At 43.8% G+C, this 23,078-nt stretch overlaps 1 non-coding gene across 1 annotated transcript; it reads right to left on the reverse strand.

Annotated features, from left to right (window-relative positions):
- Nucleotides 1–1,829: 1,829 nt before the first annotated feature.
- On the reverse strand, nucleotides 1,830–1,935 carry LOC140853925 (small nucleolar RNA R71). The gene has a single exon (XR_012137066.1). It is a non-coding gene; the product is annotated as a small nucleolar RNA R71 (small nucleolar RNA).
- Between the last annotated feature and the right edge of the window lie 21,143 nt (nucleotides 1,936–23,078).

A 23,078-nucleotide genomic window follows, 5' to 3' on the forward strand; every position in this document is an offset into this window, starting at 1 on the left:
CAGGAGTGACCCTCCAGGGATTCTACTGACGTCCGACCTTCGGCGACATCTTTTCGAACCACTCCGACGGTCGAGCCTCCGCAACATTCTCGAGTTTCACCGACGGATAAACACCCACCAGTGTCGATTGGAATCTCCATGACGGACGGACTCCATCCAAGTTTCTATGGTGGTCGACCACATTCTAGACTCCGTCCGGGCTCCTACGGGAGCCGGACTTCTTCCCCGAACTCCGACTGTCGGTAGCCTCCGTTCGGGCTCCTACGGGAGCCAGACTTCTTCCCCGAACTTCGGCTGCAGGTAGACTTCATCCGGGCTCCTACGGGAGCCGGACTTCTTCCCCGAACTCCTATTGCAGGTAGACTTCATCCGAGCTCCTATGGGAGCCAGACTTCATCCCCGAACTCCGACTGAAGGTAGACTCCATCCGAGCTCCTACGGGAGCCGGACTTCCATCCTGAACTCCTGTTGCAGGTAGACCTCATCCGAACTCCTACAAGGGCCAGACTCTGAGCTTCTGCTATAAGCGATCTACTTTAAATTTTTACTATGAGCAGTCCGCGCTGGACTTCCACTATAAGCCTTCACCCGAGCTTCCATTGTGGATGAATTCCTTCTGGATTTCTATTGCAAGTAGGCTTCGATCGAGCTTCCTCGACAAATGATCCCCATCCGGGCTTCTACGAAGATCGGACTCCGATCGAACTTCTGTAGCAAACAGATTCTGGACGAACTCCTACGACACATGGACTCCAGCAGCCGGACCCCTCTAGCGGATGAACCTCTCCAGCGCCATCCGACATCCACTGTCGGTCAACCCTCTGCCGAATTCTACGTGAAACCAAACTTCATCTTCGAAAAGCCTCTGACCGAGCTCCTGCAGCAAAGGCCCTCGCCTGCAGTATTAACGCCCAAGGCACCCAACGGTAGAAGGCTCGCCAGCAACATCCGAGCTCCTCTCAGATGGATAGCTACCTCTCTCCGCCAGACACCTCAACCGAGCTTCGACCGACAGGCCTGGACTCCTTGGCAGGCCACAGTAATGGCCATGACTCTGCTCCACTTCCTACGATGGATTCTGCATGGCTCCACCACTCTCTGGCAAGTCACGACAACGGACACTGCTCCACTCCCCGCAACAGGCTCCACGTGGCAGGCTACGGTGATATCCACGACTCCACTCCACTACTCTTCATAACAAACTCCTCCTGGCCCCGAAGGGCCCACTACCAGGCAGTTACAAACATCGCTATCAGTCTGTTGCACCCTCTGCCTATAAAAAAGGGATCCCAGATACGTTATTCTCTAAGCTCTATTTTCTATCTCGAAACTTTGCTAAAATTTTCATTCGAGCACTCCATTCTTGTTGAGGCAGAGAACTGACTTGAGCGTCGGAGGGTCTTGTCGGAGCACCTCCAACTCCAGTTTAGACTTTTTTTGCAGGTCCCGGCGGCGACCGCGACCCCCTCGACTCTAGCTTCTCCGATGTCGATGAATTTTTGCACCAACACCTACTCTCCATGCATTCAAGCACCTCCAGTAGAAGCTACCCAATATGAGATTGTCTAGCATTATTCAAATGTTGCCATCATTATATGGACTAAGTAACGAGGACCCATACAAATACTTGGATGAATTTCTTGAAATTTATTCCACAGTAAAAATCCAAAACTTCTCCGATGATGCCCTTAGGTTGAAACTGTTATCTTTCTCACTTAAGGACAAAGTCAAGCATTGGTTAAACTCCTTAGACTCTATAACCATTTCAACTTGGGAACATCTTCAGAGAGAATTTCTCAAGAAATACTTTTCAATTAAAAAAATAAATCAAATTAGAAAAGCTATCACTAATTTTTTCCAATTGGAGGGTGAACGTTTTCATGAGACATGGGAAAGGTTAAGGGACCTCATTCGTAAATATCCACACCATGCTGTCCCTAAATGGCAACTTTGTCAGTGTTTTTATGATGATCTATCAGAGAAACACCAACAAATGGTTGATGCATCATATGGTGGGACATTCATGCTAAAGAGTGAGGATGAAGCCTAGCAGCTCTTTGAAATACTTAGTGAGAATTCCCTACATCATATGTCTGCCACCTCTAGAGAACAACCCATGCTTCAACAAAAAAGAAGTGGAATTTATCAGATTAGAAACGTCATGGATATCCATAGTAAGGTAGATGAACTATCTCAAAATTAGACCGTCTTCTAAATACTGGATAATCCCCGATTCCACCTAACCCAATCTAAGAAGTTTGTGCATTGTGTGCAAGTCCAAACCATTTTGTTAGTGAATACCCAGCCACACCTCAATTTTCTGAGTTTGTGCACGAGTAGGTTCAACAAGCTCAAGTCTAACAAGCTCGCAGACTAGGAAACGATCCATATTCGAACACTTATAACTCCGACTGGAGAAACCATCCAAATTTTTCTTGGAGACCACAACCAGTGGTTGTCCCTGCCGCACCTCGACCTCAATATCAGGACCTAACATATAGGCATGGACCATACCATCAATTTTAAAATGCTCCTCAATCGTCTACTACTGATCATAGCTCAGCTTTTGAAGAAAAAGTTCTAAAAGTACTAGATTGATTAAAAGTCAACACTCAGACCCTTAACTCCCACACGCAATCCATTGCTAAGCTAGAGACCCAAATAGGTCAACTAGCGACTGCATTCAGTGGGAGGAAAGGAGAAAAATTACCTAGCCAATCCGAGAGCAACCCAAGAGGGCAATTTGTGATTGAGAGCTCTAATACCCCAGAAGTTTTTTCTGAACACGCCAAATCAATCATGACTCTGAGAAGTGGGAAGGTCATTAAACACACTAGTAAAACCAATGAGACCGACTCTAAACCTCTAACCGAAGCCAAATCACCCAAGAACAAGGAGGATCTTCAAATAGAAAATGAACCAACTGCACCAGAATCATCTTACTTACCTAAAGCCCCATTTTCGGATGCCCTGAAAGCCCCTATTCCTGCAGATAAGAAGGGAGGAAGACTCAACGAGATGTTGGAATTGTTTAAGCAAGTCTAAATTAATCTTTTCCTTCTAGACGCAATCAAACAGGTCCCTACTTATACCAAATTTTTGAAGGATTTGTGCATCCAAAAATGTAAATCTAGATCACAAATCCCAAAGAAAGTATACCTCACTGAACAGGCTAGTTCTGTCTTCCAGCATGCCACTCCCAAGCTTAAGGACCCAGGAGCCCCCATCATTTCTTGTGTTATAGGAGATTATCACATTGAAAAAGCTCTTCTGGACTTAGGGGCAAGTGTGAATCTTTTACCTAGTTTGGTGTATGAACTTTTTGAATTCAGAGAATTGAAACCCACATCAGTCACACTGCAATTAGCTGACAGATCAATTAAGGAACCATGTGAAATGCTTGAGGATGTCTTGGTCAAGGTAGATGAGTTTTACTTTTCAGTTGATTTTCTAGTTCTCGACATGGAACTAAGTGGCAACCCAAGACAAATTCCCATTATCTTAGGACGACCCTTCCCAGCTATGGCAAATGCATGCATTAATTGTAGGACAGGAGTCATGAACGTATCGTTTGGGAATAAGAAACTGAGATTGAATGTGTTTGGTGCTTCCCAAGTATTGTGATCCAGGTGGTGTGCCCAAGGCCCAGGGGACCAAGGCTAAGGCCAAGGTCCATCATTCATGAGGGCTTCATGGAGGCTCTAGGGCTAGTTGGGCCCTAGGTTGAAAGGCTGTGGGCCTTTCAGGTTCTTGAGGTCTAGGTTATGTGGGCCTCAAGGAACTAACTCATTATGGGTCAGGTTTGGGCCCAGGATAGGTGAGATTAGGTCGAGTCATGGATGTACATGGGCTTGGGTTAACCTAATCTCCCATAGAGTTGGTCAAGGGAGTTTTGGGTTTGGGTCACTTGACCCTGTGTTTATATATACATGTACTTGTATAGGTTTGAGGAAGCCAAGGAATACAAGAATCATTTCTCCCAAGTCTCTCTCTCTCTCTTCTCCCTCTCTCTCCATCTCTTCTCCATGCCCCAGGAGCAAGAAACCCTAGGGTTTCTTGCTGCCAGTCCATAAAAGGAAAGAAAAGCAAAGGAGGCGCTAGCCCCTCCTCTCTTGCAGCCGCCAACCAGATCCCTCTCTCCCTCTCTTGCAGCCACCCAAGCATCAGGTCTAGGACCTGAAATCTCTTGTGAAGAGGTTGATACAAGTCTCTCTTAGATCTGGAGTTGATCTGAGGTCGTTTGAGGCATGGGTGAGATCTCCATCAACAGATCTATAGGAAAGGCTGCAGCAGGATAGATCTGCGAGGTCTGTCTCCATCTACCTTCTTCCCTATCTAGAATATCTCAATTTGAGATCTATAAATTGAAAGACCTCGATCCAGGTCTGGTCTAGTTGGGTACCAGATCTTGAATTTTTTAGAGGTATTTTCAGAGGCGTTCTTCATCTGGAACAAAAGGCTGACGAAGAAGACAGCAACTAGGCTGTTTTTGTCAAGGGCCTTCAATCGAGTCCAGAAGTCTCCAGATCTGTTTGTTGCTGGTTTTGCTACACCCAAGGTTCATGGGAGGAGCCAGGATCATGCTCCAATAGTTAGTATCAAAGCCACATTGGTGAGAAAGTGGTTCCAAGCATGAGAAGTTGAAGATCCCAAGTGCTGAAAATTTTCAGCAAGGTACCATCAAGATATATTCTATACTTCTTAATTTTATATTGCTTGTTTGGCTTGGATCCAGTCATGGGCAGCAATATGAAGGTCGATTTTGAGAAGTTTGATGGCAAGGAGAATTTTTTCATGTGAAAAATCTGGGTGGAGGATCTTCTGGTGCAAGCAGATCTGGATCAGGCTTTGGATGAGAAGCCTGAGGGAATGACAGATAGACAATGGGCATCGTTGGAGAAGAAAGCATACTCGATGATTAGAGGATGTTTGGCGGATGTGACGTTGTATTCGGTGCTAGAAGAAAAGATCCTGAAGGGCCTTTGATCGAAGTTGCACACCATGTATATGGGGAAAAATATGTGCAACAAGTTGATGCTGAAGAAGAGGTTGTACAGTCTTCGGATGCAGGAGGAATCTGATGTGATTGGCCACATTCAGAGGTTCGACCAGTTGTGCATGGAGTTGATGAATATCGAGGTGAAGCTGGATAAGGAGGATAAGTCCCTGTTGCTTTTGTGTTCACTACTAGGATCATATGATTCTTTGGTGACTACACTGCTCTACGGCAAGGAGACTCTGGAATATGAGGACATGATCTCGGTGTTGAGGTCTAATGAGCAGAGGAAAAAGTTGACCAAAGATCGGGCTCTCCAGGAGGGTTTGACAGTAGGGGAGAGGACAGGTAGAGGCAGAGGCAGAAGCAAGTCCAGGGGGCGGTCCAAGTCCAGGAAGGGAAAGAAAGAGGTGAAATGCTTCAAGTGCAACGAGTTCGGACACTTCAAGTGAGAATGTCCACTATGGAAGAGCAAGAAGGGAGAAAGAAGTGGCTCAGAATCAGTGAGTGCAGTTGCTAGGCAGCAGGTGGAGGATGATCTACTTGTGGTATCAGATGGTCACAGGCATTACATAGAGGAGTGGACACTAGACTCTGCGTGCTCACATCACTACACACCACATAGGTCTTGGTTTGCGACATACACCAAGACAGATGAGGGATCAGTGACTCTAGGTGACAATCCTCCTTGCAAAGTGGTTGGGATAGGGACAGTCAGGGTGAGGATGTTTGATGGGATTGTGAGGACATTGACAAATGTAAAGCACATCCCGGAGCTGGAAAAGAATCTGGTGTCACTAGGCTACTTGGAGCGCAGTGGATACAGCTTCAGTAGTAGGGCTAGAAGCGGAGTACTGAACATCTCCAATGGAGCTATGGTAGTGATGAGAGGCAGGAGGTTGGACAATAACCTCTATCGCATGGAGGGATCTGTGGTGACCAGAGAGTCTAATGCAGCAGCTGCAGCACAGGACCAAGAGGGGGCTTACAGGATGTGGCACTACCGCTTAGGCCACATGGGTGACAAGGGGCTGAGGGAGTTGAGCAGGAGAGGACTCGTCTCTGATCTAGAGGATGGTGCTACAGGGGAGATCTGTGAGCCTTGCCCGATGGAAAAGTAGAGGAGAGTTCAGTTCAACATTAGTACAGCCTGCAGTACAGCCCCTCTGGAGTTAGTACACATGGATGTGTGGGGACCAGCCCCAGTTTTAGCTAGGAATGGGGCCAGATACTTCATGACCCTGATTGATGATTTCTCAAGAAAGCTCTGGATTTACTTCATGAGAGAGAAGTCAGAGGTCTTCACCAAGTTCAAGATCTGGAGAGCTGAGGTGGAGAAGGAGCAGGGGAGGAGCGTGAAGTGTCTGAGGTCAGACAATGACGGGGAGTACATCAGTAGAGACTTCTAGGACTACTGTGAGGAGTGTGGGATCAGGAGACACTTCTCAGTTAAGGAGACTCCACAGCAGAATGGGGTGGCCGAGAGGATGAACAGAATACTTCTGGAAAAGGCATGATGCATGAGGCTGCAAGCAGGGCTTCTAAAGGAGTTCTGGGTTGACACAGTTGACGCAGCGGGTTACTTGATCAATCGATCACCTCACACCAGGTTGGATGGCAGGCTTCCAGAGGAGGTGTGGTCTGGGAGGACAGTTGGGCTGGACCATCTACAGGTATTTGGGTGGACGGCCTATGTGCACATTGGAGCTGGTGAGCGGAGCAAGCTAGATGCTAGATCACGCAAGATGGTGTTTCTAGACTATCCGCGAGGAGTCAAGGGATACAGGCTGTGGGATCTCTTGGAAAAGAAGGTCATCATTAGTCGGGATGTGACTTTTGATGAGGAGTCAGTCCTATGGAGGCGAGCAGGCATGGAGGAGCAGCAGGAGCAGGAGGAGGTCCAGCAGGGTGCTGCTGGATAGCATACCTCTTTTATTTTGCCTCTTGCAGGTACTACTAGAGGACATGACATTCAGGTGGAGCACCTACCTAAGATGTCTCCACAGGTGGAGAGGACTTGGATGGATGATCGAGGTGGAGAGATCCAGCAGGAGCGAGTTGGATCGAGGACTAATATCGGTGTTGCCCTACACAAGCCCAAGAGGACCATCAGGCAACCGGACCGATATGGCTTCGAGGAGACGCTGTCATATGCCCTGATGACAGTGAATGGAGACCCATATATGTATCAGGAGGCTATTAAGAGCCAGAATAGAGAGCGGTGGGTCCAGGCAATGTCCGAGGAGATGCAGTCTCTCCACCAGAACCAGACATGGTGATTGGTGCAGTTGCCACAGGGAAAGAGGCCCATTGGCTGTAAATGGGTCTACAGTCGCAAAGAAGGGCCTTCAGAGCAGGGAGGTATCAGATTCAAGGTGAGGTTAGTGGCCAAGGGATACTCCCAGAAGGAAGGCATCGACTTCAGCGAGATCTTCTCTCCCGTCGTCAGACATACTTCCATCAGAGTGTTGCTGAGCATTGTAGCAGCTCAGAATTTAGAGCTGGAGCAGATGGATGTCAAGACGGCATTCCTCCATGGGCATTTGGAGGAGAGGATTTACATGGAGCAGCCACCCAATTTCAGAGATCCAGGATCAGAGGGAAAGGTCTGTTTGTTACAGAAGTCGCTGTACGGGCTGAAGCAGTTGTCGAGGCAATGGTACAAGTGGTTCGACTCCTATGTGTGCAGCATTGGACTTTCCAAGTGTGAATTTGATCCCTGTGTTTATGTTCAATCTCTTGAGGATGGTTCTAGGGTGTTCCTACTCTTGTATGTGGATGACATGCTTATAGCATGCAAGAGTAGGAAGGTTGTGCAGGATCTGAAGGCATCCTTATCTCGGGAGTTTGAGATGAAGGATTTGGACCCTGCAAGGAAGATCCTAGGCATGGAGATTTTCAGAGATCGAGCCCGAAGGGTGCTGCATCTATCTCAGGGGGGCTACATACAGAAGGTCTTAGAGAGGTTCGGGATAAAGGGAGCAAAGCCGACGGAGTTGCCACTGCCGGTCACTTCAGACTCTCGAAGACCATGGCACCAAAGACTGAGGTGGAGGCTCAGGAGATGGAGATGGTTCCTTATGCTTCAGGAGTTGGGAGCTTGATGTATGCGATGGTCTGTTGTAGGCCAGATATCGCTCATGCAGTGAGTCAGGTTAGTAGGTTCATAGCGCAGCCTGGCAGGGAACACTAAAGAGCTCTGAAGTAGATATTCAGATACCTGGCAGGATCAGTTAGAGTTGACATCTGCTACGGACAGCGAGGAGGTGCAGTGGGACACTCTGACATGTCCAGGGAGGCTCAAGGGCTGATTGGCGGTTATGTATATGCAGACTTCGATAAAGATTTGGATACCCGGAGGTCTACGACAGGCTTCATCTTTAGCCTGTGTGGAGGTCCTATTTCTTGAAGATCGATTCTGCAGCCTATCATGGCCCTATCCACTATAGAGGCGGAGTACATCAGGCTGACAGAAGTAGCTAAGGAGGTAATTTGGCTGAAGGGTTTGATGACGGAGATGGGCCTTATTCAGGAGGCTATTAGAGTGCACTTCTATTAGCATAGAACTCAGTCTATCATGCAAGAACAAAGCACATCAACATTCGGTATCATCGGATCAGGGAGCTTGTGGAAGATGGCGAGGTGGAGCTGGTAAAGGTACACATCAAGGAGAACCCAGCTGATGCACTTACGAAGGTACTTCCATGGGACAGCTTTCAGAGATGTGTTGAGCTGATGCGGCTGATGGACAGAGTGGAGCTGGTTGAGGCCTTGGGACACCAAGGTGGAGATTGTTGTGATCCAGGTGGTGTGCCCAAGGCCCAGGAAATCAAGGCTAAGGCCAAGGTCCATCATTCACGAGGGCTTCATGGAGGCTCTAGGGCTAGTTGGGCCCTAGGTTGAAAGGCTGTGGGCCTTTTGGGTTCTTGAGGTCTAGGTTATGTGGGCCTCAAGGGATCAACTCTTTATGGGCCAGGTCTGGGCCCAGGATAGGTGAGATTAGGTCAAGTCATGGGTGTACATGGGCTTGGGTTAACCTAATCTCCCATAGAGTTGGTCAAGGGAGTTTTGGGTTTGGGTCACTTGACCCTGTGTTTATATATACATGTACTTGTATAAGTTTGAGGAAGCCAAGGAATACAAGAACCATTTCTCCCAAGTCTCTCTCTCTCTTCTCCCTCTCTCTCCAGCTCTTCTCCATGCCCCAAGAGCAAGAAACCCTAGGGTTTCTTGCCGCCAGTCCATAAAAGGAAAGAAAAGCAAAAGAGGCGCTAGCCCCTCCTCTCTTGCAGCCGCCAACCAGATCCCTCTCTTCCTCTCTTGCAGCCACCCAAGCACCAGGTCTAGGACTTGAAATCTCTTGAGAAGAGGTTGATACAAGTCCCTCTCAGATCTAGAGTTGATCTGAGGTTGTTTGAGGCACGGGTGAGATCTCCATCAACAGATCTACAGGAAAGGCTGCAGCAGGACAGATCTATGAGGTCTATCTCCATCTACCTTCTTCCCTATCTAGAATACTCCAATTTAAGATCTATGAATTGGAAGACCTCGGTCTAGGTCTAATCTAGTTGGGTACCAGATCTTGAATTTTTAAGAGATGTTTTCAGAGGCGTTCTTCATCTGGAACAAAAGACTGATGAAGAAGACAGCAACCAGGCTGTTTTTGTCAAGGGCCTTCAATCGAGTCCAGAAGTCTTCAGATCTGTTCGTTGCTAGTTTTGCTGCACCCAAGGTCCATGGGAGGAGCCGGGATCATGCTCCAACACCAAAGACTATCAATGGATAGTTGCTTCGAAGTAGATACGCTAGAAGACATTATAGAAAATGCAACACCCACAATTCTAGCACCAGATCCCTTAGATACTTGCTTGGCTTACTTTGGAATGTATGACTTTGAGGGATATATGAAAGAAGTTAACACCTTGTTGGATACACCACACGATAAAATCACTCCTCCATGGATAATCAAGTATGAGCCATTGCCCACATTAGCCAGTACACCAATAGTCCCATCTTTAGAATCACCACCTACGTTAGAATTGAAATCCCTTCCTGCTATGCTCAAGTATATATTTTTAGGACCCAATGATACTCTCCCGACAATTATTGCATCAGACTTGACCTCTAATCAGGAAGCAAAATTGGTTGGTATTCTGAAGGAACACAAAGAGGCTATCGGTTGGTCCATTGCCAATTTAAAAGGAATTGACCCCTCCATTTGCATGCACCATATTCATTTTGAGACAAATGCCAAACCCCATCGAGATATGCAGAAGAGATTGAACCCAAACATGCATGAAGTAGTAAAGAAAGAAGTGGTAAAGTGGTTAGATGCTGGAATCATCTACCCCATATCCGATAGTAAATGGGTCAATCCCACTCAAGTAGTACCTAAGAAATCAGGTATTACTGTAGTTGAGAATGAAGATGGTGAACTGCTTCCCACTCGCATATCATCTGGATGGCGAGTATGCATACATTATAGAAAACTAAATGCCGTTACTAGGAAGGACCATTTTCCATTACCCTTCATCGACCAAATCTTAGAACGGTTAGCAGGACAAAGTTTCTTCTATTTTCTTGATGGTTATTCAAGGTACAATCAAGTACCTGTATTTTCGGATGACCAAGAAAAGACTACCTTCACCTGCCCCTATGGCACCTTCGCTTTTCGGCGTATGCCATTCGGGCTCTGCAATGCACCCGCTAAATTTCAACGGTGCATACTGGCCATTTTTTCGGATATGGTGGACAAATATCTTGAAGTTTTTATGGATAATTTTTCTGTGTTTGGAACCACCTTTGAGGATTGTCTCTATAATCTTTCCAAAGTTCTTAAATGGTATATGGAGACAAATCTCATCCTAAATTGGAAAAAGAGCCATTTCATGGTGCGGAAAGGAATTGTATTAGGACATATTATTCCTGAAAGAGGGATCGAGGTAGATAAAGCCAAAGTTGAGGTCATTTCAAAACTATCACCCCCTACTTCGATCTGATAAATACGATCCTTCTTAGGTCATGTCGGATTTTATAAACGCTTCATCAAAGACTTTAGCAAGATTTCAAGACTCCTGTGCAATCTGTTGGCCAAGGACACACCATTTATCTTTGACAAAGACTGTTTAAAAGCAGTCAACACATTACGAACAGTCCTGACAACAGCACCCATAATAAAACTCTCTGACTGGTCCATTCCATTTGAGATTATGTGTGATGCCTCTGACTTTGCAATAGGTGCTGTCTTAGGCCAAAAAATCAATAAGGAGCCACATATGATCTATTATGCTAGCAAGACTCTTTCCGATGCCTAATTAAACTACACCACAACAGAAAAAGAGTTACTAGCAGTAGTGTTCACCCTTGAAAAATTTTGCTCGTATCTGTTAGGGTCTAAGGTTCTAGTTTACTCTGATCATGCAGCTCTGAAATATCTCCTCTCAAAGAAAGATACTAAACCACATTTGATCAGATGGATCCTTCTTTTACAAGAATTTGATCTGAAAATCTGAGATAAGAAGGGTTTTGAGAATGTGGTAACTGATCACATCTCCAGGATCTTAGTTGAACACACAATAGGCATAGATGAGGTTAAAGAGAAATTTTCTGACGAACAACTTTTCGCAATCTTCTCTAGCCGTCTTCCATGGTTTGCCCATATTGTCAATTACTTATCAACAGGACAAGTACCTTCTCACTAGACAAAATAAGAAAAGGATCGATTTTTCTCATAAATTAAACATTATTTCTAGGAAGAACCTGAACTATTCAAATACTGTCCTGATCAAATTAGTCGCCGTTGTGTATCCAAAAGTGAATTCCAAAGCATTCTCACTTTTTGCCATTCTTCGGCATGTGGGGGATATTTTAGTGGAAGAAAAATTGCAGCAAAAGTGCTACAGAGTGGGTTTTATTGGCCAACGCTTTTCAAGGATGCACATGAATTTGGCCGAAGTTGTCTGCAATGTCAGCAAATAGGAAATTTATCCAAGAAGGATATGATGCCGCTGACCCCCATTTTAGTAGTAGAAATCTTCGATGTTTGGTGGATTGATTTCATGGGACCTTTTCCAGCCTTGTTTGGATTCGAATATATTCTGGTGGTAGTTGATTACGTGTTAAAATGGGTGGAGGCAATAGCTACACGGACTAATGATAATAAAGTTGTAACTATTTTTATCCAACGAAACATCATTAGTCGATTTGGCTTCCTAAGGGTGATCATTAGTGATGGGGGGACTCATTTTATGAATAAATATTTTGAAACACTTATGAAAAAATATAATATTACACACAAAGTGGCCACACCATATCACCCCTAAACTAATGGTCAGGTAGAGGTGTCAAATAGGGAGATTAAACATATCCTAGAAAAGATGGTTAGGCCTGATAGAAAGGATTGGTCTCTTCACTTAGATGATGTATTATGGGCTTACCGTACAGCTTTTAAAACCCTTATCGGTATGTCACCCTACCGACTAGTTTATGGCAAAGCTTGCCATCTGCCGGTTGAATTAGAACATCGTGCACTCTAGGCCATACGAATGTTTAATTTTAACATGAAGAATGCAGGTTCTAATCGAAGGTTGCAAATCAACGAACTGGAAGAACTTTGCAACAATGCATACGAGAGTTCACAAATTTACAAGGCTCGAACCAAAGTATTTCATGACAAATATATCTCTAAAAAATTGTTTGAGCTAAATCAAAAGGTATGGCTTTTCAATTCCAGGTTATGCCTTTTTCCCGATAAACTTCGATCCCGATGGGATGGACCTTTCATTGTCACATAAATATTCCCACATGGAGCAATTGAAATTCATGACCCCCGAAATGGCAATACATTTAAGGTAAACGGCCAACGTCTGAAGCCATATATAGATGAAATTGCACATAAAGAACGAATCGACACCATCTACCTGTGTGATCCACTTTATAATGAATAATAAACTTGATGTCTGGCTGAAGACGTAAAACTTAGTGCTTGTTGGGAGGCAACCCAATGATTTTATATTTTTTTTACTTTACTACAGCTGTAGAAATTTAGAACAAGAGCCTATTAATCAATGAAGCTATCTTCAACTTTCGAAGCAAAATTATCCCAGGTGCACTCTCTCCTTTTATTTTCTTTGCTTTCCTACTCCATTGAGGACAATGTAGATTAAGTTGGGGGGGGGGAATTAATCAAATCCTCGAGTATGGTCAGAAATAATTAGTTTTGTGTATCCGAATGTTATTTTGATTAAGAGTCAATTAGGCATCCTAATCAATGAATGATTAACGATCAAGATAATTTTAGAGATACTAAGGAATAAATTATTAAGAAAACCTAATGAATGGTAGGATTTAGACTAGACCAAATTTTAGGAGTGATTCTACAACCTTCTTTTTACTGATCTCAATAAAGAATCTGCTTCATGAGAGATTGGGTGGAAAGGTCGAGGTATGCAAAAATTTTTCTTGAAATTTTATTTAAAAAAAATATATTGGTTTTCTACTGAGTAACCGGGCTCCTTCGCTTAAGTAAGCATTGTGGTTCGCATAAAAAAGTGAGCAATATTAAAAATAATAATAATAATAATAATAATAATAATAATAATAATAATGGATAATAAGGGGATTAAATTGCAAGAAGATAATAAACCTCTCTCACATTAAGTTAGAGGATTTAAAGAGTAAAGTGGGGAGTTGGTGAAAGAAAAGCTCTTGAAATTTCTTTAGTTAATACTCAACCACTAATTGGATCAAATTGATAATCTAATGAAGTATCTCTTTAATGGTCTGACCAGGTATCATCTATCTTTTGGGATGCCTAACCTAACTTTTTATTCAAGATCGAGTCAGTATACAATGCTGATATATCTATTTTACTCAAGGATGAGCAAAATTCAAGTTGGGGGTGTGTGATAAATACTTAATTTAAGTCATTTAAAGCAAAAAAATATATTTAATTTATTTATTTATTAAAAATTTGATACTTCTTTTTATATTTTACAGGAAAGATGATCGTTGATACAAAGAGTCCGATTCGTAGATTAAAAAGACTCAAGTTTGAAAAAAAATAGACTTAAAATAAAATTTAAATAAAAGAAGGATGCATACGGTATTATAGAAAATGAAGATACTATGCAAGGAACCCAAAAAGGATATAGACGTCATTGTAAAGAAACAAAAGTTTTTTTTTTTGTAATAAAAAAGGAGCGCAGACAGCGCGAGCGTGCGGCAGTGGGTGCGCGGCATCGGGCGCGCGGCATGGCGGGTTCATGGGGAATTTGATCTGGCAGATACAGTGGCAAACAGATGGACAGATGGATCTGAAAATTAAAGGAAAAAAATATAATACTTGAAAATACTTCAAGAGGAAGAATTTGTATTTTCTTTATCTGCTTGTGATCTTTTCATCTCATCCATTTATCTTTTAGTCCTTAGTATTTTCTTTAGTCCCACATCTGAAAACCATGTAAAACTCCTCCTTCCTAACACCTATAAAAGACTTTTGTACTCCCATTTGAAGGGGAGCCCAAAAATTCTTCTAGAGCCTTGCATAGATGAAGAGAAAGGGACTACTCCATGAGCAGCTAGGCTAGCAGTCTCGAAAGTGGAGAAGAAATTTTGTAACGACACAGAGTGAATTTATTGTTCTAAACTTTTTTGTATTTCTTTATATGCAATAAAGATTATGCTTTTTATTTAAATCGTCATGAGTTCTTTATTTGCTCTCTTTCATATGCTTTTATTTATGCTTTCCTGTTAGATTAATATTAGGAACAACTTTTACTTTTCGGAGATGCAACGTGATCTACGGGTACGGGGCATGCCGAGGAAAGAAGAGTTGTTTACCTAGTACTTTGTGGAGACGCACAGTGATCTACGGGTACGGGGTTTGTCGAAGAAAGATAGATATTTTTTCTAAGATTAATTGTATCTATTTAATTAAAAAAAAGAGATACAACTCTACTAATGCAAAATTAATTCAAAACTCCCGAGCTCTTTATTTTCTAATTACATCAATTTTAAGATTATTTATTTTCTAAATCAAAACAATGCTTCTTTCTTTTATTTTGCAATCTCAACTTAGCCCTGAGGATACGATCTCGACTCATCCTATCTACGTAGTGAGTAGAGTTATTTTTGGTGCTATCAATGACTACACATCAAGAGGCCCTCGCAACAGCCTTTATGCACCCCCACAGCCATGTTAGGAACAAAAGGAGAACCTCATCCTAACATGAGCAAAGTCGAAGACCCGGTTATTAAGAGACTGGATGAGGGGAAAGGCCCTCGTAATGGTCCTTATGCACCCCCACAACCATATTAGGAACAGAAGGAGAACCTCGTCCTAACATAAGCAAAGTTGAAGATCCGGTTATTAAGAGACCGGATGGGGGGAGAGGCCCTCGCAACGGCCCTTATGCGCCCCCACAACCATGTTAGGAATAGGAGGAGAACCTCATCCTAACATGAGCAAAGTCGAAGACCTAGTTATTAAGAGACCAGATGGGGAGAGAGGCCCTCGCAACGGCCCTTATGTGCCCCCACAGCCATGTTAGGAACAGGAGGAGAACCTCATCCTAACATGAGCAAAGCCAAAGATCCGGTTATTAAAAAATCAAATAGGAGGAGAGGCCCTCGCAACGGCCCTTATGCACCCCCACAGTCATGTTAGGAACAGGAGGAGAACCTCATCCTAACATGAGCAAAGTCGAAGATCCGATTATTAAGATATCAAATGGGGGGAGAGGCCCTCACAACGGCCCTTATGTGCCCCCACAGCCCTATTAGGAACATGAGAAAAATTTCATCCTAACATGAGCTAAAATTGACTGTGTCAGAAATAGGAGGAGAACCTCGTCCTGACACAAATGAAGACCTGATCATTTAAGACCAGATGAGGAGAAAAGTCTCCTCAATGGCTCCTCTACACCCCTACAATCCCGTTAGGAGCAGAGGAAAAATTCTTGCCCAAACATAAAAAAAAGGGGGGAGAGAAAAAGGGAAAGCGACGAGCTACGCCAGAGATAAGGAAAAATTGAATTACATCTAAGACACAAGGGATCTCATCTCAATAAGAAAGAAAACTCTTATCAAAAATCTTCAGTCTCTAAGGGGGAACCCAACACTAGCAGGAGAAAATAGACTTCTTCAAAGTAACGAGAAGTTCGGGCTCCAAGCTCGAACATCGGGAGAAAGCATCAAATTTGAATGGCCTTGAAAAGACCTTTGATCATGAATAAAAAGGGCGAATCAATGCGGCGATGACTAGGAACCTTCAAACAACGTCAACATCGAATAAGATAAAAGACAAGAGAAGCTCGGTAAACGACAACTCAGAGTAAGAATAGACAAGATAATGAAAAAAAAAATTTCATTTCATTAGTAAAGAGAGCATTACAAAAGCCTTTGAAGGCCAAAAAAAAAAACAACAAGAAAAGAAAAAAATACATGGAACAAAAGGTAAAAGAAGTTATAAGGAAGCTCGGCTTCTTCTGACTTCAGACTCTCGATTCCAGCCATTATCAGGGATTGCTTTTAATTCTCAACTTCTTCTTTTAGTTTCTTCTTTCTTAACAGCATCTCCTAATATATTTGGTGAAACCGCCGATTTTCGCCCTCCGATTTCCGAAGCCTCTTCCTCAGAACTTCAAACTCTGTTTCTGCATCCTTGGCTGCCTGCTGCTCATAGGCCAGCTGAAATTTCAGCCGCTACAGTTCGACCTTCTCTTTCTCAAGGGCTATGGACAGTTCTTCCATGGTCCCCCTCAAAGATCAAAGCTCATCAGGGCCTTGAACTGAAATGGCCCGAGCTCTTTCGGACAACTGCTTTTGAAGGCGAGCAACCTCGTCGGTCGTCATCTTGAGCCTCCTTCTGTAGTTATCTATTTGCCCGCACCAGCTGACTCGATAAGTATTGTAATTCATCTCGACGTCCTGTAGCTGCTTCTGGAGGTCGAAGAATTTCTTCGATCAATTTCGATCATAGTCAGCCTGAGTTGAAAGCCAGGATGAGCTCCCTTCCAATTGGCCGATCTTCTCCCATGCAGTTGTCAACTCGACCTCGAGGGAGCTGATCTTGGAGGCCTAAGTCCAAGATCAGTCGCTGGCGCATTTCTGGAGTTCCTCAAGCTCCTTCTCAAAGTTGGCCTTCTTCCGGCTGTAGTCCATGAAGTCCTTTTGTGGAGGTTTCGAAGGTGAGTAACCTCCACGGTGGCTTCTGAATGGCTCTTCCTCAGCCTGTGAAGTTCGTCGTCCATCTTCTTTGATTTCTTCATTAGGTGGCAAACTTTCCTTCTCAGATCCCGGATCATAGACTTCAAAGGAATCTCCTACAGTAGGGGAAGAGCTTCGGTAGGGCACTGTTGTCAGGAAATAAGAGCGTCACAATGCAAATCATTATAAGAAAAAAAAAAGGAAGTAGAAGAAGAAAAAGGAGCTCTCTGTAAAGAGGAATCTAATTTCATTGATTGAATAATTCTTAAGTACAAGAGAAAGAGAAAAAAAGTTGTAACAAAGGAAAAGTATAAATTAGAGGTCTCGAACCTCTGGAGCAGAAGTGGAGGAGCTCGACGCCCCCGGAAGGTCGGTCACAGTAGCTGCGGTAGTTGAAGAGTTCCCGACTGGAGGGAGACCGGCAGTAGCTTCGAAAGGTCCGACTTCATCGTTGGATGCTTCATCCAGGAAGCTGAGGTCGAGTTTGAGAAACTTTCCGACCACCTTCTCCTGGCAAAGCTCGAAGCCTTTGATAAAGGCGGCCTGGCCGAACTTGATATTTAGATCCCTCATCTCGGAGGAGGTCTTAAACTCCTCCATTGCTTGGGCCCTTGCCTCCGAGACTAGGGTCGAGATCTGCTCCTTCAGCTTGGAGACCTCGGCCTCTGCCTTCCTTCTTTCCTCCTCCAAAGCAGCCTTCAGATCCATCAAAGTTTGTTCCTCCTTCTGGAGCACCTCTTGGAGGCTCATGACTTTGGTGACCTTCTCCTTAAGACGGGCAGCCTCAGCCTGGTAACTTTCCTTCGCCTGGGCTACTTCTTTCTTTGCATTTTTCATCACCTCGATGTTGGCGATGAGTTGGTGTCCAATTTACAAGAGCGGCCAGGAAGTCAATATGAAAGCTAAGGAATGAACTAAGTAAAGAAGCGAAAGAAAGAAAAAAATAAATCGGCCTATCTCAAGAAGGACCCCAGAGAGTCCCAAATCCATTGTTCAGGATCGGCATGGATGATCCTATGGACGATCTCAGGCAAAATGCATCCGTCGACCAACCTTTTTATTAAATCTCTGTTGTTGAAGCGATTCTCCCTCGGATCCTCTTCGGAGCCGTTGGACCCTTCGATGGTAGCCCTGCTGCTGTTGATCTTGCGAGCCACCATCTTCTTCCTTCTCTTCCTTTCGGCCCCCAGTACCTCCTTAGGATGAGACTCTGGAGCGAAAACCTCGACCAGAGGACTTCTTGAAGAAGCTTGGGGGACTGTGGGCTCGACGTCGGAGGGGGCATCAATGATAATGGCCGCCTGGGCAAGCACGGCCGAGCTTGTCTCCTCTACCCTCGCCTTCTTCGCCGACCCAGAAGTTGCGGCGCCTTTCCTCTTGTGGGCCTTGAGACCCTTGGTTAGTATCTGAGCTGCGTCTGCATCCATGCCTGCAATGAAAAAAGATTGGCACAGCTTAGAAACAGAATAAGAGAAAGAGGAAGCAGCGAATGACTTGAGAAAAAAAAAATACCGACAGGGTTGAAAGGGCTCAGAACGATATTGAATAAAAGTGACTTTTTCAGAAGGTTGGGGAGGAGAGGAGCTGGATAAGTCTTAAGTTTATTGAAGGCTTCAAGGTCATCCTTTCCCAAGCTAGAAGCCCAGCGGACGGAGTCCCTCAGGGAGCCCCAGGGGGGCAACCCCAGCATCAGGGTCGGGCATCGGACGTAGAAGTACCTCTCCTTCCAGTTGTGGATAGAAGAGGGGGCACCTTTCAGCAACCCCTTTCTACCAAACTGGGGAGAGAAATACCATCAGTCTTTTGCCGAGGGGTGATGCTTAAAGGTATAAAAGTTTCTAAACAAGGGAAGAGTTGGCCGGACTTCAGCTAAATGACAGAGGGAAAGAAATCCTATCAGAAACCTAAAGGTGTTCGGTGCTACAGAAACTAGAAAAATATTTAAAAAGCAAAAAAAAGCAACAACAAAAGTTGGGAGTGGAAGTCGAAGCCCAGTGCGGAAGGCTTCCTGGTATAAATAAAAGCGGCCAGGGGGAGGGGCGCTAGCCCGATCAGTTGGCCCGAAAAGCTCAAGCTCAAACTCTGGAGGAACCCCATACTGAATCCTAATTAACGAGAGTTCATCTGAAGTCAAAGAGATGGGAATGATATCTAGTACAAAGACCGAATGAGGTTCGATCCTAAGTATGGGTTCATCTATAGTACTAGGATTTTGGGGGGTTGGAGATGACGAACTTCTAGAACTGCTAGAGGAGGAAGTGTTGGAGGATATTTTGAATCAAATAAAAATCTTGGAAAAATTAAAAAAAATAGAAAACAAGGCACTCGCGGAGAAACTGAACGAACGAAATGTAGAGGAGGAAAAATGGAAGAACAGTAAGAAAAAGAAGGATTTCGGAACTAACCTAGGCTGGTTCGAGAGGTGCAAGATGGCAGTGAAGGCGATGGAGGTCGACCTGAAGGGTGCCTAAGACCGAGAGGGACATTGGAGGAGGACGAAGTTCTCAGAGAAGAAGAGGAGATCGAAGAAAAATCTCAGGCAAGGTGAAACCCCTGAAGGAGGGGGACAGGTTTAAATAGACCTCAGGGTCCGATGCAATAATGATTGCAGATCTCCTTTGGCCGACCTACAACCGCCGTGTATCCCACTCGTCGTGGTAGATGACTGACGACTGACAGAATCATTATTGCGCCGTATCTAGGGCGACGCTCCAGTAAAAATTTAAAAAAAATCTTTTCGGATCGCCTCGATCTGAAAGGACTCCAGCACCGGCGTGCCAAATGCTAAAATATCTGGAAACAATCGAGTACGAAAATCAAGGGAGGCAACTTCGGCTGTAAAAATTTCTTTGTACTTCCTTCATTCGAAACCCAAACTCGAAAGTAGGGAGACTAGTATTGGGTATAAAATAACCCCAGCCGAAGTTTGTAAGAGGCCAACCCTCCCAGGACTCTTCCAGCTTCCGACCTCGTGCGGCATCTTTCTGAACTCCCCTGGCCGTCCGAGCTTCCACAGTACCGTTCGGACTCCTCCAGCAGTCGACCTTCCACAGTATCCTCTAGATTCCTCCAACGGATGAACTCCTATCATACCCTTTGGACTTCTCCAATAATGAGCTCCTTCAGTCATCTATCGGACTGCTCCAAATGCTCTCTGGGCTTCACTATCAGTCAATTTTCTACAGTGATCGACTACTCTCTGAATCTCTTCTAGACTTCCTCCTGTCACGATCGACTTTACTCCGAGCTTCTTTCAAACTTTGTCAGTGTCCAAATTTCTCCAGCAGTAGGACTTCTACAGTAACCAGACTCCATCCAAGTTTCTACAGTGATCGACCACCTTTTGAATTTCATCTGAGCTTTCGAGCTTCTACAGTAAGCGAATTCCATCCGAACTTCTATTGCAAGTGGACTTCAGTCGAGCTTCTAAAATAAGTGATCTCCATTCAAACTTCCATGGCAACCGATCTCCATCCGAGCTTTTACAGTAAGCGGCCTCCTTCCAAACTTCTGCAAGAATCGGACTCCGTCCGAACTTCTACAGTGGATGGATTCCAGATGAACTTCTACAATGGATGGACTCCAATAGCCAGATTCCTTCAGTGATCGATTATCTCCAGTGTCTTTCATACCTCTTTAGCCATCAACCTTCAACAGCACCAATCGGACTTCAATAGTGCCAACCAGACCCCTCCAATGGATGAATTCCCTCCAGACCCCTCCAGTGGTCGACCTTCCACAATGTCCTCTAGACTCCTCCAGCAGACGAACTTCCACAATGCCTTTTGAACTCTTCTATCAGTCAACCTTCTATAGCACCTTTCGAATTTCACTATTAGTCGACCTTCTGTCAGATTTTTCATGCAACCGGACCTCTCCAGCGGACAGTCTTCAAACAAGCTTCTACATCAGACAAATTTCAGACGGACTTCTCTAGCAATCAGACTCCAGCCGAATTTCTCCAATAGAAAGTTTCCATCTGGGCCTCTACAGTAGATAACTTTCGTCTGTAGCATCAATGCCTAAGGCACCCAATAATAGTTAACCATCAGTAACCTCAGAAACATCTGAGCTTCTCTTAGATTGCTAAGACAGAGAGCTATTCCACTCCACCAGACATCCCAACCGAGCTTCAGCCATCCGGCTCGAACTCCCCAACAAGTCACGACAACGGACATCACTCCACTCTCTGTAACAAACTCTACGTGGCCCCACCACTCTCCGACAAGTCGCGACAACGGACACCACTACTCTCCGTAACAAACTCCACGTGATCCCGAACGGCCCGCTACCAGGTAGTTACGGACGTCGCTGTCAATTGGTTATGCTCTCCTGTCTATAAAAGAGACCCTCCAGATATGTTCTCCTCCAAGCTCTAAGCACTATCTCTAAACTCTGCTAAAATCTCATTCGAGTGCTCCATTTTTGTTACAGTAGAGTACTGACTTGAGCGTCGGAGGATCTTGCCAGAGCACCTCCAACTCTGATTTAGACTTTTCTTGCAGGTCTCGATGGCGGCCGTGATCCCCTCGACTCCAGCTTCTCCGACATCGGCAGAATTCTACACCAACATGAAACATGATTTATGAAGAATTCTGATATAAGAATAATATGAATTGACAACCTGACTATGTAAAGGATCCCACCAATAGGGGCATATACGTTGGCAATTGATTTATCCTAAGGATTTATGTTGCCAAAGAGACCAGTGACAAACCGTTAGAGAGACCAGCAGTTCTGAAGGACTTTGCTGCCAGATGATTCGCAGCTCACTGCAAGAAGATATGCGGTGTTATGACCCTACCACAGAAAAAATATGTTCATAGTTCATGGTTGACGAAAAGAATTTAAGAATGAAAGAAATTAAAATCTCGAAAGAAACTCGAATTTTCAAAAAAGAAATAAATTTGGCATAAATTATGTTACATAATCGAAATTGATTTTGAATTGATGAACTCTATATGCTTATTTTCTATAAATAATTATTTACTTAAATGCTTGATGAAATCTGTTGAAAGTGATCATTGCTTACTGGGCTGTTTAGCTCATTACCTCCTATTTTACTATTTTTATAGATGTTGAGGAATTAAGATGATACAAGATATGAATGGAAGAATGATCAGAAGTAAAATCTTCGTACTTTTATTTTAGGTTGAAAGTCTTATTGAATTTGATGTAATGCCTATGAATCATTATTGAATTTATTAAGATATTAAAGAAAAAATTTAGATCGTTATGTTTTGGATTTAAATTATTGACTAATTATTCTGCTGTTATTTTAGGATAGCATAATAAGATGTCTTGCATGCTTATGGAAAGAGTTTTTTATGAGTATGCGGTGGTTGCCATGATCCTCGATTCACAATCTTGGGTCTGGGGTGTGACAATTAATATGGTATCAGAGTATAAGTAGATAAATTATGAAATATAGAATCAGATATAGAATGGATGTAAGTGGATAGACACTAGGGATATTATGGTGTAGATCTTTGATGATTGTAGTGGAAGAAATCTTTATAATTTTTTATTAAATATTGAGATTATGTCTAAAAAGATCACAAGAGATTATGACATATAGAGTTTGAAATATGATGGATAATCTATAGATCATGATATGATTAGTTAGATCTTAATCGAAAGTAATCACAAAAGGATTGACATAAAATTTTATTATGCATTGTGGTTATTAATTTAATCATTGGTTATTCAAGTGAATCGTAAGTTCAAATTCGATGTGAGAATAATACTATGATATTACTTCTAGTTGAGAAGTTGACTATTATTGGCAATATAAAGATTTGATGATAAAATATTGTTTCAGGATGGACTAAGAAAGTCTTTTGTGATGCTTGATTGGAATATTTATCGAAATTGA

This window comes from Elaeis guineensis, chromosome 14, assembly GCF_000442705.2.
Source record: "Elaeis guineensis isolate ETL-2024a chromosome 14, EG11, whole genome shotgun sequence".
NCBI lineage: Eukaryota > Viridiplantae > Streptophyta > Magnoliopsida > Arecales > Arecaceae > Elaeis > Elaeis guineensis.